General features: G+C 38.1%; 1 pseudogene; it reads right to left on the reverse strand.

Annotated features, from left to right (window-relative positions):
- Positions 1-2,976: 2,976 nt before the first annotated feature.
- On the reverse strand, positions 2,977-3,151 carry LOC115872813 (annotated as a pseudogene).
- Between the last annotated feature and the right edge of the window lie 11,718 nt (positions 3,152-14,869).

Genomic DNA, 14,869 nt, shown 5'->3' on the forward strand with positions numbered 1-14,869 from the left:
GCGCTGGAATGAAGTGCGGTTTCTGCTGCCCGGGGCTTCAGGCGGCCAGTGCTGGCTTCAGGGACGCCGGCGTCCCGGAGCGGCCGGCTGGGGACTCGGAGGCCAGTGCAGAGCTCTCGGTCGGGGGGGCCGGTGGGGTCGGGTAATAACCTTGGAGGAGGCTGTGCCCTCCGAGGGAGCCCGTCTCGCTGCTCGGGAGCATCTGTTTCTTCCTCGCGTCAGCCTCTTTACCAGCACTGCAGAGCTTGTTGTGGCTTGTTTCGGAAATGCCGAGACCAGTGCTCACACTTGCGGGGGCGGGGTGGGGGTTGGGGGGACCAGACAGCACCCCCCCATCCCGGCAAGGAACCTGCAGTGTGATCTCCGGGAGACACGAGACTGCTCACTGACTTGAATGACCTTGGGCGCGGTATATTGGGTCCCTTCGGTATATTGGGTCCCTTATCTGTCCATTGAAGAGAAAATTGTCCCTGGACCTCCCTGCCTTTGGGGGAGAGTTTGAGGGGTAAGGTTTAGTCGAATTTCTTTCACACAGGGCCGCAGCGTTTATGTCACCTGGTAAGCTTTTACTGCCTAAGATTAGGGAGGGAGGGGTTTGGAGATGAGGAGGTCATTTCCTTTCTGGGAATCCGGGGAGTCTCTTCTAGATTGCTTCCCATTGCTTCCCACACCTCATGTGCAGCGTTCGTGGCATTCGAGTGGTTAAATTGGAGAACTAGCCATAGAAAATTCTTCCCTTGTCAGACATAATTATTTTGCTCAGAATTCCCCTTGGGGCAGATTAAGGTTTTGGTCAATTGACTCAGAAGAATTTTCCAGGTTTCTAAAATTAAATCACTCTTCTAAACATAGTAGCTAAAGTTTGAAAAACTGGAAGTAGAGGGGTGGAAAAGGAGGGGGCTGGAGTGGGGACAGAATGACAAATAAAAGTTCATGTTGACCTGAGATTGGCTCTTTGGGTCGTGGGGTGTTTATTTAGTTTGAAGTGATTTCAGATGTGGAAAGAAATCGAATCCTGTTGAGTTGGCTTCTTTCTGCCAAGTAATCATATGAGGCGATGTTGGCATCCCTGTTTTACAGATGAGTAAACTTGTGGGTCAGAGAGGTAAAGTGACATCCCCAAACTCACTCCTACAGCTAGTCATGATAAATGGAGCAGCACTTCAAAGCCCAATGTCTTTTTAAGATCTGAGGAAGAGGTTATTTCCCTATATGTGCTGCCTTGAGATCAGGAGGCTCAGTTCCTGGTGTTTGACTTAGCCTCTGGGTCCCTGAGGATGCTAGGAAAAATCAGTTAAGGCCATTCCCTGGTAACATTGTCATCTTCAATATGCTTCTGAGGTGTTTGAGTTTTCTAGTAGAAAGATGAACATACAAGGTTGTGTTACCTAAATGCACTAGGTGCTTAATAATTTCTTTGCTTATGATGGAAGTGTTTGTATTAGAGTATGGGGTTATCTGGCTTATTATAGGAAGATGGCAGATGGGCCAGGCCCCTTCTACTGTAGATGCCAACATTAAGATGCTATTCATGATCAGAGATAGCCATTTCTCATGTAGCATGATTTCTGGGGACAATGTGTGGGTACAGTGTTAGCTTTGTGAGTAAAGCTCATTGCAGGTAGAATCCAGCTAGTCCAAGTTGACAGATTTGGTATAAACTTTGATCACAATTATTTGTTGATATTGAGTAGTTATTTGTTGAATGAATCAATGAATGCATTCTCTTTATTCTATTTGGATCAAAGTTTGTAGAGCAACGGAGATTTCCATGTAGCAGCCTATCACAATTTGTTTTGGAACACTGGTTTCAGTACCTTCGATGCAGCAACAACCCTCCTGGGTTCCTCGTTTCCATTCGTCCTTCTTTCCTGCCCCTTTCTGTCTTCTGAGCGTGTACTGGAGTGCATTCCTCCTGGTGCTGTAACTTACTTTATAGCTCTTACCTATTGTTTGGAAGAACGTTGATCCCAGAGTAAGGGGTGGTTTCACGTTCAGGCTTGAAGGCCCCAGTTTGGGGGTCTACCAGTCTCTCAGATCAGTAAGTCTGGTCTGTTTTGTGATTTAGAAATATGTTCTCCGTTATTTTCCCTCCCTTGGTTGAGTATCTTCTATTGTGATCTAGCGCTGAGCTGTTGGTAGTAGTGGCTGGGCACCATCTAGTTCTTTTGATTTCAGGGTAGTAGAGGCTGTGGTTGCCACGGTCTATTAGTTATTTGGACTAATTATTTCCTTAAGCTTGTGGTTTTCTTCTATGTTCTGTGTTCCAGATTAAGAAAGACCAATAGTTGTATTTTAGGTAGTAAATGTATTATTATTATTTTTATACTTGTTGAGGTATATTTCACGTAAATTTTAGTGTACACTTTTGATGAGTTGCAGTTGTGTAACTACCACCACCACCTTCATTCTTTTAAACTAATGCGTTATCTTTTGGGAATTGTGTATCTGATTGATCCCTGGGAATATGAGATTTTTATGCTCAGATTTGGAGTCCCAGGTGGTGCAAATGGTTTAGCATGCTTAGCTGCTAACCTAAAAAGCTGGAGGTTCACGTCTCTGCCGAAGTGCTTGGAAGAAAGGCCTGTTGATCTACTTGTGACTACTCCCTCATAGAAAACCCATGGAGCATAATTTTACTCTGACACTGCTGGGTTGTCATAAGTCAGAAGCAACTCACGGGCCCTGATGATGCTTAGATTCAAACCTCATGAAATTAGTGAACACTTGTGCCAACTTTGCAAGAAGCAGGGAAAGGTCAGGTACTTAATGGTGAAGTGACTGAGAACAATAGCGGTAGAGATAAAGCACTTATCAGATTAGGGGAAGGATGAATATATTTGCAAGGAATCAGATTTTAGTTACTTTTAAGACAAGAGCATGATGTGGGGAGGGGGAATTACCTGAAGATTATTAAAGAGTTGAAAAAAAATGAGCTGATACCAAGGGCTCAAATAGAAAAATTATTTTGAAAAGGATGATGGCAACATATGTACAAATGTGCATTTTACAATGGATGTATGGGTTGTTATAAGAGCTGTAAGAGCCCCAATAAAATGATTTTTTTAAAAGAGTTGAACTTTTAATTTTTGTTTCCTTTTTGAAATGGTAGTTTCTGCACTTGATCTTAGCCAAAAGGCCGAGAAGCGATTGAAATGGTAGCTTCTGAAAATTTAAAACGTAACATCTTTGGCTATCTTATACTTAAGTAATACTTAACTCTTTGTGGTTCAAATGATAATGAAGGGTGGGGATGGTAAACCGTGATTGAAGGCTTTCCCCTTCCACCTGTGACGGACTATTCCTGCTATTCCTGTCTCAACTTGGTTTGGTTGATATTCCACAGAGCAAATAGGTAGAAATTGTGGCTTCTGGGGAAAGTGAAAGATTAGTTTTGTTCCTTCTCATAATTTCTCAAGTTATGGAACCTGGCCAGATTTACTTTAGCTGAAGTTTTATATTAGAAAAGTCTCGAAACCTTTGTTACTTGGCTTCTAGAAACTCTTGTTTTCACCTTTTAGTCCTTTCCTCTTTTTTAAAAAAAATCTAGTCCATGAAGATTTGTATGTGTTGAATGCCTTATAACACCTTTCTCCGCCCTTGATGATTACATAAGAATAAAAACTTTTGTGACATCAACCTCAAAATACCATTCTCACTATCATAGAGTCAGTGCTTACTCCTAGTGACCCCCTGTGGGTTTCCAAGACTGCAACTGTTTACGGGAGTAGAAAACCCAGTCTTTCTCCTGAGGAGCTGCTGGTGGTTTTGAATTGCCTACCATGCAGATCGCAGCCCAGTGCTTAACCACTACCAGGGCTCCTCATTAGAAAAAATAAATGGCTTTCAGGTTATCAGCTCAATATTTGGGGTAGCTATAGGGAGAACATAGTAACCCTAGGAGAGAGAGTCATCTGCATTTTATAGATGAGGCAACTACACTCAGGGATGTTATTGTCAGAGATAGAGAGGGACAGAGCATTGATTTGAGCTCAAGTATGACTGATGGTAAAATTTGGGGTCTCTCTATTTCATTTCATCCTCTGGTTACTGGGGGAATGCAAAGGAAGGGACAGCTTGAAAAATAAATATTAAAATATAAGCAGCAATAAAACAAGTATTAAACTTTCTAGACTTTACACTTGATCTATCTCTTTATTAATTTCAAGAGATCTTTCTTTACAGTCTAGGAATTTATAGTTCATTTTTTAAAATTAAAAGATCATTTTATTGGGGACTCTTAACAACGCTTATTACAATCCATACCTCAATTGTATCAGGCATATTTGTACATAAGTTGCCATCATTCTTTTCTAGACATTTACTTTCTATTGAGTCCTTGGTATCAGCCCCTCCACACCCACCCTATAGTTCATTCTTTATTGCATACCCTGGCATTTCATTTATTCTTTATAACATGGTTCTTTGTAGTCAATAGTTATTTGACCCAATCCTCCCCAATTTTATATTTGCATGAGGGTTTTCCTGAGTATTATCCAAGACTTTCCATTCTCAATTTTACCTTTTATTAATTTTTGTAATCTTACCATCTTTTGCCTAAAAAAATATTTTGAAATCAGCCTATTTATTTAAACTTATTTGCTCTAGCTAGGTTAGAAATACCAATAGTGAGGATGGCGCAGGACTGGGCAGTGTTTCATTTTGTCATGCACAGGGTTGCTGTGAGTCAGAACTGAGTCGAAGGCATCTAACAACAACAGAACAAAATAAAGAAGGTCGATTGGCTGCATTTACATTTATCTATAGTCCAAACCTTCAGTGAACTCCAATAGTTAGAAATTTCCTTTTGAAATGTAAGGAAAGAATATTATTTTGAAAACACATTAATGTTAGTAAAAACATAAAACATTAACAATTATTATAACTTTATTAAAGTAAATACTTAAAGTAAAGTACACCCATCATACAGAGTATAATTTGATGAATTTTTCACAAAGTTAACATAACCTCTGCAGCAATTCAGATCCAGAAATAGCATTAGCAGTTCCTAGAAGTCCCCTGATTCTGCCTCCTTTCTATCCTATCATCTCCAGCTTAACTTCTGATAGCAGCATACATTAGTTTCGTCTGTTGTTGAACTTTGTAAAAATGAAATTAACATTTATGTTCATTTGGGTGTGGCTGAGTAACATAGTTAAGAACTTGGCTGCTAACCAAAAGGTCGACAGTTCAAACCCACCACCTTCCCAGTGGGAGAAAGATGTGACAATCTGCTTCCATAATGATTACAGGCTTGGAAACCCTGTAAGGCCGTTGTATTCTATCCTATGGGATCACTATGAGTCAGAATGACTCACTGGCAACAGCTTTGGTCCCTCCTGTCCCTTTTACATAATATTGTGTTGCGTAATGGTTGTGCAAAATCGTAATGGTTTTCCTTTGAATTTGTAATAAAAATCCAAATTCTAATGTTTTACCAACGCCCATAATGCTTTGTATATTCTGACCCCATCTACCTCTCCAGCTTCAGCATATGCCATTCTCATTACCCGTTTACCCATACTTTTTAACTCAACAAGCTCTTCCCCTACCTCAGGACCTTTGCACATGTGGATCTATTTTTCCTTGAATACTTTTCTCTGTTCAGTACCTGGCTGCTTCCTTTATATCTCAGCTCATCATCTTGTCTTGCTAGACCTTTTCCTGTTATTTCCTATTACTGGTTTTTGTTGCCTCCCTTCACAGTACCCATTAAACTGTGTAATGATATATCTACTTGCATGATGATTATCCAACTTGCATGATTATTATCCACTAGACTCCATAAGAGAAGAGTGATGATCTGTTTTGTTCACTAGTGTATAACCAGTGCCTAAAGCAATGACTGGCATGCAGTAGGTATCTAATAGATAGAGTGAATGGCCAAGATGTTTGTATTTTATTGACTATTCAAAGGCATTTAACACACTCTGGGTAGCATTCAAGAGAATGGGAATTCTAGAACATGTGCTCATATGGAACTTGTACATAGACCAGGAGGCAGTAGCAGAACAAGGGAATACTGAGTGTTTTAAAATCAGGGAAGGTATGTGTCAGGTTGGTATCCTTTCACCATATGTATTCAGTCTGTATACTGAGCAAATATTCAGAGAAGCTATATTACATGATGAAGAGCTAGCATCAGGATTGGAGGAAGTCTTATTAACACCTGCGATGTGCAAGATGACACAACCTTGCTGAAAGTGAGGAAAACTTGAAGCACTTGCTGATGAAGATCAAAGATTGCAGCCTGCAGTATGGATTGTGACTCAATGTAAATAAAACCTAAGTCCTCACAACTAGATCAATAAGATAACATCTTAATAAATGTAAAAAAGACCGAAGCTGTCAAGAATTTTATCTTGCTTTGATCCACCATCAGTGCTCATGGAAGCAGCAGTTAAGAAATCAAATGACATATTGCATTGGGCAAATCTGTTGCACAGGCGTTCTTTAAAAGTATTGAAGGGCAGGGATGTCACTTTGAGGACTCGGGTGCACCTGATAAAGCCATGGTATTTTCAATAGCCTCTCTTATGCATGTGAAAGTTGGTCATAGACTAAGGAAAACCAAAGAAGAATTGATGCATTTGAGTTATGGTGCTGGGGAAGAATATTGAAAGTATGATGGACTGCCAGAAGAATGAGCATCTGTCTTGGATGGGAGGAAATTGAGACTTTATCTCATATATTTTGGATATGTCATCAGGAGGGACCAGACCCTGGAAAAAGGACATCATGCTTGCTAGTAAAAGCATGTTCTTGGTTAAGAACATGTTATCGCTCTGTTTGGATCAAACGTTTTGCTCTCAGAAATCTTGTAGCTTATAATGCTGGTACTCATTCTTAGTTAATAACCAACTAGTAACATAATTACCTAATTTGATCAGCAACTTGTTTTAGTCAGTACTCTTCTCAGTTCCTTTCGTTGAACTTTGTACACAGTAGGTCCTTAGAATGGTTTTTGTTGAGTGAGCATAATGATGTTGATACTTAAGGTAAAAATGTAAACTTTTCAGACTTCTTAACATGAATTATTTCTACTAGAATTCTACATAGTGTTTAATCCAAAGTCTGAAATTGCCTCAGGTGCTCAAGGTGGTATACTGTTGGGGTGCAAAAGTACAGGAGTCTAAGTCTGGGGTCACAGAGTTATTGGCAATGAACTAAATTTGTACACATCATTCCTGGAAAGATGCTTAGTTCCTGCTTGTTCAATGCTTGCAGGTTGGAATTACTAGCTGAAATAAAATACTAGATACCTCATTTGAGTTATTCTCTGAAATAACATTTTATTTTGATAGCAACCAGTTAAATCTGTTTAAAGCCACCCTCCCTGACCTGCCAGTAAGCTCTCTTGGTAGTAAGTTCTGTATGAGCTAACTTTGTTGTTGTTAGGTACCATCTTTAGCTTTAAACCAGCTTAAATACAAATTAGATAAGTAGTAACTGAGATGGTTTAACTTAATACATATTACACAATTGAGTGATATCTTCTTTTTTTTTTTTATAATATCTTCTTAAAGATGTATCTAAATTGTAATTGACTGGATAGCCCACAACAACTATGTATTTTAAAGCAGTGAGTGTTTTCTGATGGAACTATATATCCATGGAAGATTGCCTGGTAATTTAGTAATTCTTTTTATAGAAACTTTGAAGCAGAGGTACTTGTGTAGTTTATAAGTTAATTAACTTGTAGTATAATTAATTATAAGTTAATAAAATTACATGGGAGTAATTTTAATAAATCAATTTGTAATTCCTCATTATCTTTTAAGAAGAAATACTTAAAGCTAGCTTATTTGTTTAAAAATTTTTTGCTCCAGTTAGATAAATACATGCATACACCTGTATATGTGTATCTATATACATATATATGCAGAACACATTTACATTTGTCCACATTTCAAACCATCAGTAAACTTGAGTCAACTAGACATTTCCATTTGAAATGTGGAAAAATCCAAGTGATGAATGTATCACAAATTGTAGTTTTCTGAGTGGGTCATATTCAACCCAATCTCTCTACATTATTATACACTCACAGTAGAATTGTTCATGCTGTTGACTCTGAGATATCATAAGATCTTGTAGCACTTTTCTGAATCATTAAATTCAAAAGAAGCTTGGTGTTAAGTATGATTTATTTTGATTCTTTGACAATTGATAATCCATTTGTGATTTAGCCTCATTCTTTGACCATTTTGGTTAAGTAGAAATTTGTTTAAATTTGTAGTGTAGCCTTAGAAAACTAGTTTCTCCATCTGTAAAGTGGTGAGGATTAAATTATTTAACATATAAAAATATTTAGTGCCTGTTATGGTACATACTAAATATTAACAAATATTTACATTTTACCTTTGTATTATTTATATACAAATAATAGAAAAATCTATTTTTATTATTTTAAAAATATTTTATTTAAAATCAGTTAATATTTTTTATATATTGGCAGGTTAGAAGGAACTCAAGAATTTTTTTTCAAGCTGAATTTTAACTTCACTAATTTGTGTGGAACCTAAGTGAGTTTCTCAGTGACTAGAATGTCTATAGCAAATCTGCTTTTCTAGAAAGGCTCTCTCAGCCTTAGCCCAAACATTGATTATAGTTGCTAAAATAGAGATTATTTCTGAACACTTAGACAGCCCTTCTTCATTTAAAAGAGACTCTGCAACTGAGAATTGAGGTAGTTGGTGAGATAATATGGAAATTATCCATGATAATTTTTGAAAGTTAAATATCAAATCTGGTTTTAGTTTTCAGCTTGGAAGAACCACTGCTAGAGTACTTCCTAGAGGCAAGGGTGGCGAGATTTCGTCTTACGTGCTTTTGACATGTCAGGAGAAACCAGTCCCTGGAGAAGGGCATCATGTTTGGTAAAGTAGAGGGGCCGGGAAGGAGAGGAAAGCCCTCAAAAGATGGGTTGACACAGCGACTGCAACAATGAGGTCAAGCATAAGGAACAATTGTGAGGACGGGCAGGACTGGGCATTATTTTATTCTTTGTGTGTATGGTTGGTATGGGTGGAACCAACTCAGTGGTACCTATAACAACAGCATAGTTTGGAGACAGAGATTCTAGTATTGTTAGCCATTTCCCCTGGCTTATTCTAGGTACCAATCTCAAGTGATTATTATAACATTAGCTATAATGCTATGTGTCAGACATAATACTAAACATTTAATGTACATTAATTCATTTACTCATTCAGTGTATGAGGCACATAATCTCATTTAATCCTCACCACACCTATAAGGTAAGTCTTGTTTAGTAGCTTAGCCCCATTTTGCAGATGACAGCATAAGCTTAGTATCTTGCCTGATGTCACAAAGCTGTTGTTGAAGGTCAGAATTGAGGTGTGTTTTTTTTAATATCAATAATTGAAATCTTGACATGAATTCTGTCCCCAATTTTTATCTTTGCAAGGAGGACATTAACTAAAAATTGAAATTGCTCATAAACAGGGTGATGTCATGGTGGGACAGCATTTAAGCACTCAACTGCAAAGGTTGGTGGCTTGAACTTGCTAGATGGTTGGTTGGGGAAAGATGTGGCAGCCTGCTTATCTAAAGATTTACAGCCATGTAAACCCTATGGAGTAGTTCTATTCTGTTCTAAAAGGTTGATAGGAGTTAGAATTGCCTCTAGGGCAGTATACTTTTAAGCTTTGTTAAACAGGTTGTGGTCATCTAATTGATTCCAACTCACAGTGACCCTGTAGGACAGAGTGGAACTTCTCCTTTGGGTTTCTGAGTCTATAAATCTTTACAGGAGAAAACAGCTTCATCTTTCTTCTGAGGAGTGCTGATGGGTTTGAACCACTGACCTCACAGTTATCAGCCCAACAGCCCACTATGCCACCAAGGCTCCTTGTCAAGATGATTACTCAAAAATGCAAACTCATTGCTATCTAATTGAGTTCAATTCACAGTGACCCTTAAGGATTGCAGCCCAGCATATAACTCACCACACCACCAGGGATCCTTTTTGTCAAGGTGATTAGAGCAGTTTTATTAGGCTAGGTGAGTCCTGGATGGTATAAACAAACACTAACTCATTGCCATTGAGTGGATTCCAACTCACAGGGACCTTGTAGGACCAGGGCACAACTACCCATGTGAGTCTCTTAGACTAACTCTTTACAGGAGTTGAAAGCCCCATTTTTTCTCCCAAGGCACTAGTGGCTCATGGTTTCCCACTGCTGACCTTGCAGTTGGCAGTCCAATGCATAACCACTATGCCACCAGGTTCCTAAGCACTATTATTAACCAAAAAGTTGGTAGTTGGTAGTTTGAACCCACCTAGAGACACTCAGAAAATAAGCCTGGCGATCTACTTCTGAAAGAGGATCTACTTTGTGAAAGGATTTTCACAGGCTTAAAAATCCTATGGAGCTGTTCTACTCTACATACCTGAAGTGTCCATGGGTAGCAGTCAACTCCGTGGCATACAAAAATAGCAAATAAGGTAATCTAGGATTACTCCTTTTCTTCCTCAAGTGAATCTTCTAAACAACCACAAAAGAACAAACAACTTTGAAATTTCTTCTTTCTAAGAAGCCCAGCCTAATCAAAATAGTATTAATTAAGTAAAAAAATTTCAAGTGGCATAGGTATGTATAGTCATACTAAACACTTCCTTTAGAGGCACTGTAGAGCAAATGTTATTGAAGCATCGTAATTTAAATGCTCATAGTAGACACATTCTAGTCATTTCCTAAAGTGTCATTTTGCTGCTTTTACATAGATCCCTTTGGTATTTCAGATTTTCAAGTTGTGTTACTACACCCATGTGGTTAGATTCCAAAGATCAGGTTGTTATGCAAAAATGGTGGATGACCACATCAAATCACAAAATGGAGGATGACTACATCATTATATATCTACCAAATTATGTGATTATTTAACAGTAGAACTACTGAGAATCAAACCCAGTCAAGTTGACATATAACCTAAACCAGGGGTCCTCAATTTAAAAAAAAAATCATTTTATTAGGGCTCATAAAACTCTTACCACAATCCATACATACATTAATTGTGTAAAGCGCATTTGTACATTCATTGCCCTCATCATTCTCAAAACATTTCCTCTCCACTTAAGCCCCCGGCATTAGGTCTTCATTTTCCCCCTCCCTTCCTGTTCCCCCCTCCCTCATGAGCCCTTGAAAATTTATAAATTGTTATTTTGTCATATTTTGCCCTGTCCGGCGTCTCCCTTCACCCACTTTTTGGTTGTCCGTCCCCGGTCCCTAAACTTTTTAAACGGGGCCAGTTCACTGTCCCTCAAACCCGTTGGAGAGCCGGATTACAGTTAAAACAACAACTATGAACAAATTCCTATGCACTTTGCACACATCTTATTTTGAAGTAAAAAAACACGGCAAAAACACCCAGCAGGCCGGAAAAATGTCCTCGGCAGGCTGCATGTAGCCCACAGGCCGTAGTTTGAGAATGCCTGACCTAAACCATCACAACCAGCATTGTTACTCTCACTTTTCACAGCCACCGTTACTCTTACCTAGCACCCAAGCCTTGTTAATGCTAATGTACATCATTACTGCACAAAATAATAGCTTTTATTTTTTTACTATTGCATATGTGAAATGTTGCATAAATGAGATAGTTCATAAGTGATCATCTCTGAGGTACATTTGTAAGGTATATGCCTCCTTTTAAAACAAATATCAGAACTCTGCAAAGTGGGAAGTTATACATTTAATAAAATTTCCAAACTTGGAGATGTTGGCGCACACTTTTATATTTGACTTTAGGGTATATTGCACATTCTTCATCTTAGTAAGGCTTCATTCTTGGGGGTTAAATTTAATTTTTGGAGATAGACACAGTTGATGAATAAAATGAGTGATTAACATAGTTTTTTTATTGTAAATGAGATCTAATTATAAAATATGGGGAATAGGGTTTTTTGTTCAGTGAGGCTTATCTTCGAGTGAGGCTTATCAAAAACACTTTAAACTTTGGCAACATTATTGGAAGAGGATCTTCTTAAGATGATTCCATTGACTAGCAGCACCCAAATTTGCACCCCAATAAACAAAATCATTGTTTCAATACAGCCTTGTTTTTTATTTTATTGTTTTGTATTATGATTGAATGGGGAATCTCCCATGAAAGGTTTAGCTAATATTAATACCAATATGCTTTTATTTATAGCCTTTAAAAGAACATTTTGGTCATAAAAAGAAAGTTTAAAAAAGCATCTTTGGTCTGTTGATGGGCAAATTTGTGTACAAACAGATTTGAACTGAATTGTAATTGAGGAATGAGATATATTTTCATGACCCACTTACCAAGGTGTTATTTGTATAGACTTTCTGCAGAAGCAAGAGTTTAGATAGAAAAAGGATCTCATCCACTTTGATCTGACAGCATTTTCTTGTTTCTAAATACACACACACACACACACACACACACAAGCTTTGTCTAATTTTAAGTTACCTGGAAAATACATGAAGTTAATATTTGGCCCTGTAAACTCTAGAATAGTTTTATCACAAATGTACTGTTTTCTGAATTACATTGGGGTAGGGTAAGGAGTGTAATAAGGGATGGGGGCATTTGTATGATTTAGCCTTAGTGATTTATATCTAAGACCAGTGAATGAGGAGGTCTTTCATTTAAAGCATTTAATATGTCTTTAAGTTAATCAAGATCCATAAATGGTAGTCTCCTCTCCTAGGGGACAGTGTTGACCTCATTTATGTAGAGAGTAATGATAAATATTTTTTAAATACCCAGTTCTCAAAATCATGCTGGTTCTGGTTACAAACAAGTCTGACTGCTGGTTCCAATCCTAGTTTGCCACACACACTAGCTGTGTTGACCCTAGGCAAGTGATCTTACAATTTTAAGGATTCAATTTTTTCATCTGTAAAATGGGGCTAATAATTTTGGAGACAACTCCAAACAGTTGGAGTAAAGGAGATTACGGGTAGATATTGGTTGGAACTGACTCGATGGCATCCAACAAGTAAATATAATAAAAAAAATAGTGAGGGAGTTTGTGGAATAGGAAGAAAAAAGAAAATGGTAAGGTAACTGAGGGATGAAATTTCAGATCATAAAGAGAGGTTAGCAGAGTAAGATTGGAGTAGAGAGATTGGGAGGTAGGTGGCAGTTCTTTAGGTACACTTCAGAAGGATGCAGAGAGCTAATCTATTCCAGGAAGAAAATGGGAAAGGGGGAAATACGGAGGACTTCCTTCAGTTACATTTTCACATCAAATTTTAAAGCAAGAACTTTTGTTATCTCTATTTATAGTACTTGTTTTGTTTTCAACCTAGGATTAATTAGTACATATGGAGAAAATAGGTGCCATAGATAGCTCTTGTTCTTTAAGAGATCTTACTTGGGAAGGCAGTATCTAGTGTTTGAAACCATTCCATGACACAATTGGGTAATGTATAAATGCTAATGATGAGCCATTGATAGTTCACTGATAGGATTCTCACCTCTCATGCAGGATACCAGGTTTGATTTCTTGCCACTGTATTTCAAGTGCAGCTTCACAATCAATGAAGGCTGTGTGTTGCTCTGAAGCCAAACAGGTTTTAGTGGAACTTCTAGACTGATGGACTACAAGGAAAGGTCTGATGATTGACTTCTGAAAATAGGCAAATGTCTTGGGGATGGTAACATTTTGTTCCTTTGTACCTGGGGTCATCATGAATTAAGGGCTGACTTGATGGCAGCTAACAACAACATAACTGCTAAAATAAGGGATGGAGACTAGTGGTCCCTGGGCTTGGTTCATAAATCAGTGATGTTTCAAAAGACCTTTTTATCTTCCAGTTGGGGCATGAAAATGAAAAACAATCCTCATTGAATCTCACCATTTTATCAGAGGGAACATTTAAAAAACATTATAGAGAAAATACTATTTCAAATGAAAGGAGTTTTTCATATTGACTAATGTTGTTTAATGAAAAATGTACTTTAAAATGTTCTTTGGTAGTAGTGATATGGTAGTCACTGCCACGGGGTGGTCTGCTATGCTGGTAACTTATGTTGAAATGACAGGCTATAGTTCACTGAAATTAGTCTGGCTGAAGTGGTTTGTGAAGGGCCTCATGGAGACAGTTAAGAGTAGAGTTTTATAGATGATGGATGAGTAGCATTCAAATAGGTGGGAGAAAGGGGATAGTTTTCCAACCCAGGGAAGAGTGAGAGCAAGCGCAAGGAAGGAATAAAAACATTATTAATTGGACTGAGAATAGGTTTCTGATCCAATAATAGAATTTAGATGATTAACTTGGAGGAGGTAAGATTAGATAAGTAGGCTCAGTCAGATTATAAATGGCTTTGAAGTCAGACTGAGGAATTTGGACTTGATTTTGCCAACATTTGGGAGCTAGTGAAAAAGAAGAAGACCTTTGACAAAATGGATTAACACAGTGGCTGCAACAATGGGCTCAAGCATAAGAACAATTATGAAGATGGGGCAGGATTGGGTAGTGGTTCATTCTATTGTACGAACAGTCGCTATGAATAAGAATGGATTTGATGGCAGTGAGTTTAGATTGTTTCGAGTTATTGAGGTTTTTTAGAGTTACTAAAGGACAGTGAATTGGTGAGCTTGGAATTACAGACCGATTTATAAGGAGGTATTATGTACATTACTGGAAAAGAGACCAATTAAGAATTTTTATAGAAATTCAGAAATGATTACTACCGTGGAAACCTGAATTTAGTGAGTGGGAGAAACAAGGAATGTGTTGTAGAGAAGTTTTGAAGAAGGCTAAGATAGGACTACATAGCAACAAAGCCCACATGGAAGAAGCACACCAGCCTATGCAACCACGAGGTGTCGAAGGGATCAGGTGTAAGGCATCATCAGAACAAAAAA

This window comes from Echinops telfairi, unplaced genomic scaffold, assembly GCF_000313985.2.
Source record: "Echinops telfairi isolate 266 unplaced genomic scaffold, ASM31398v2 ScPeMD7_7457;HRSCAF=8495, whole genome shotgun sequence".
NCBI classification, from domain to species: domain Eukaryota; kingdom Metazoa; phylum Chordata; class Mammalia; order Afrosoricida; family Tenrecidae; genus Echinops; species Echinops telfairi.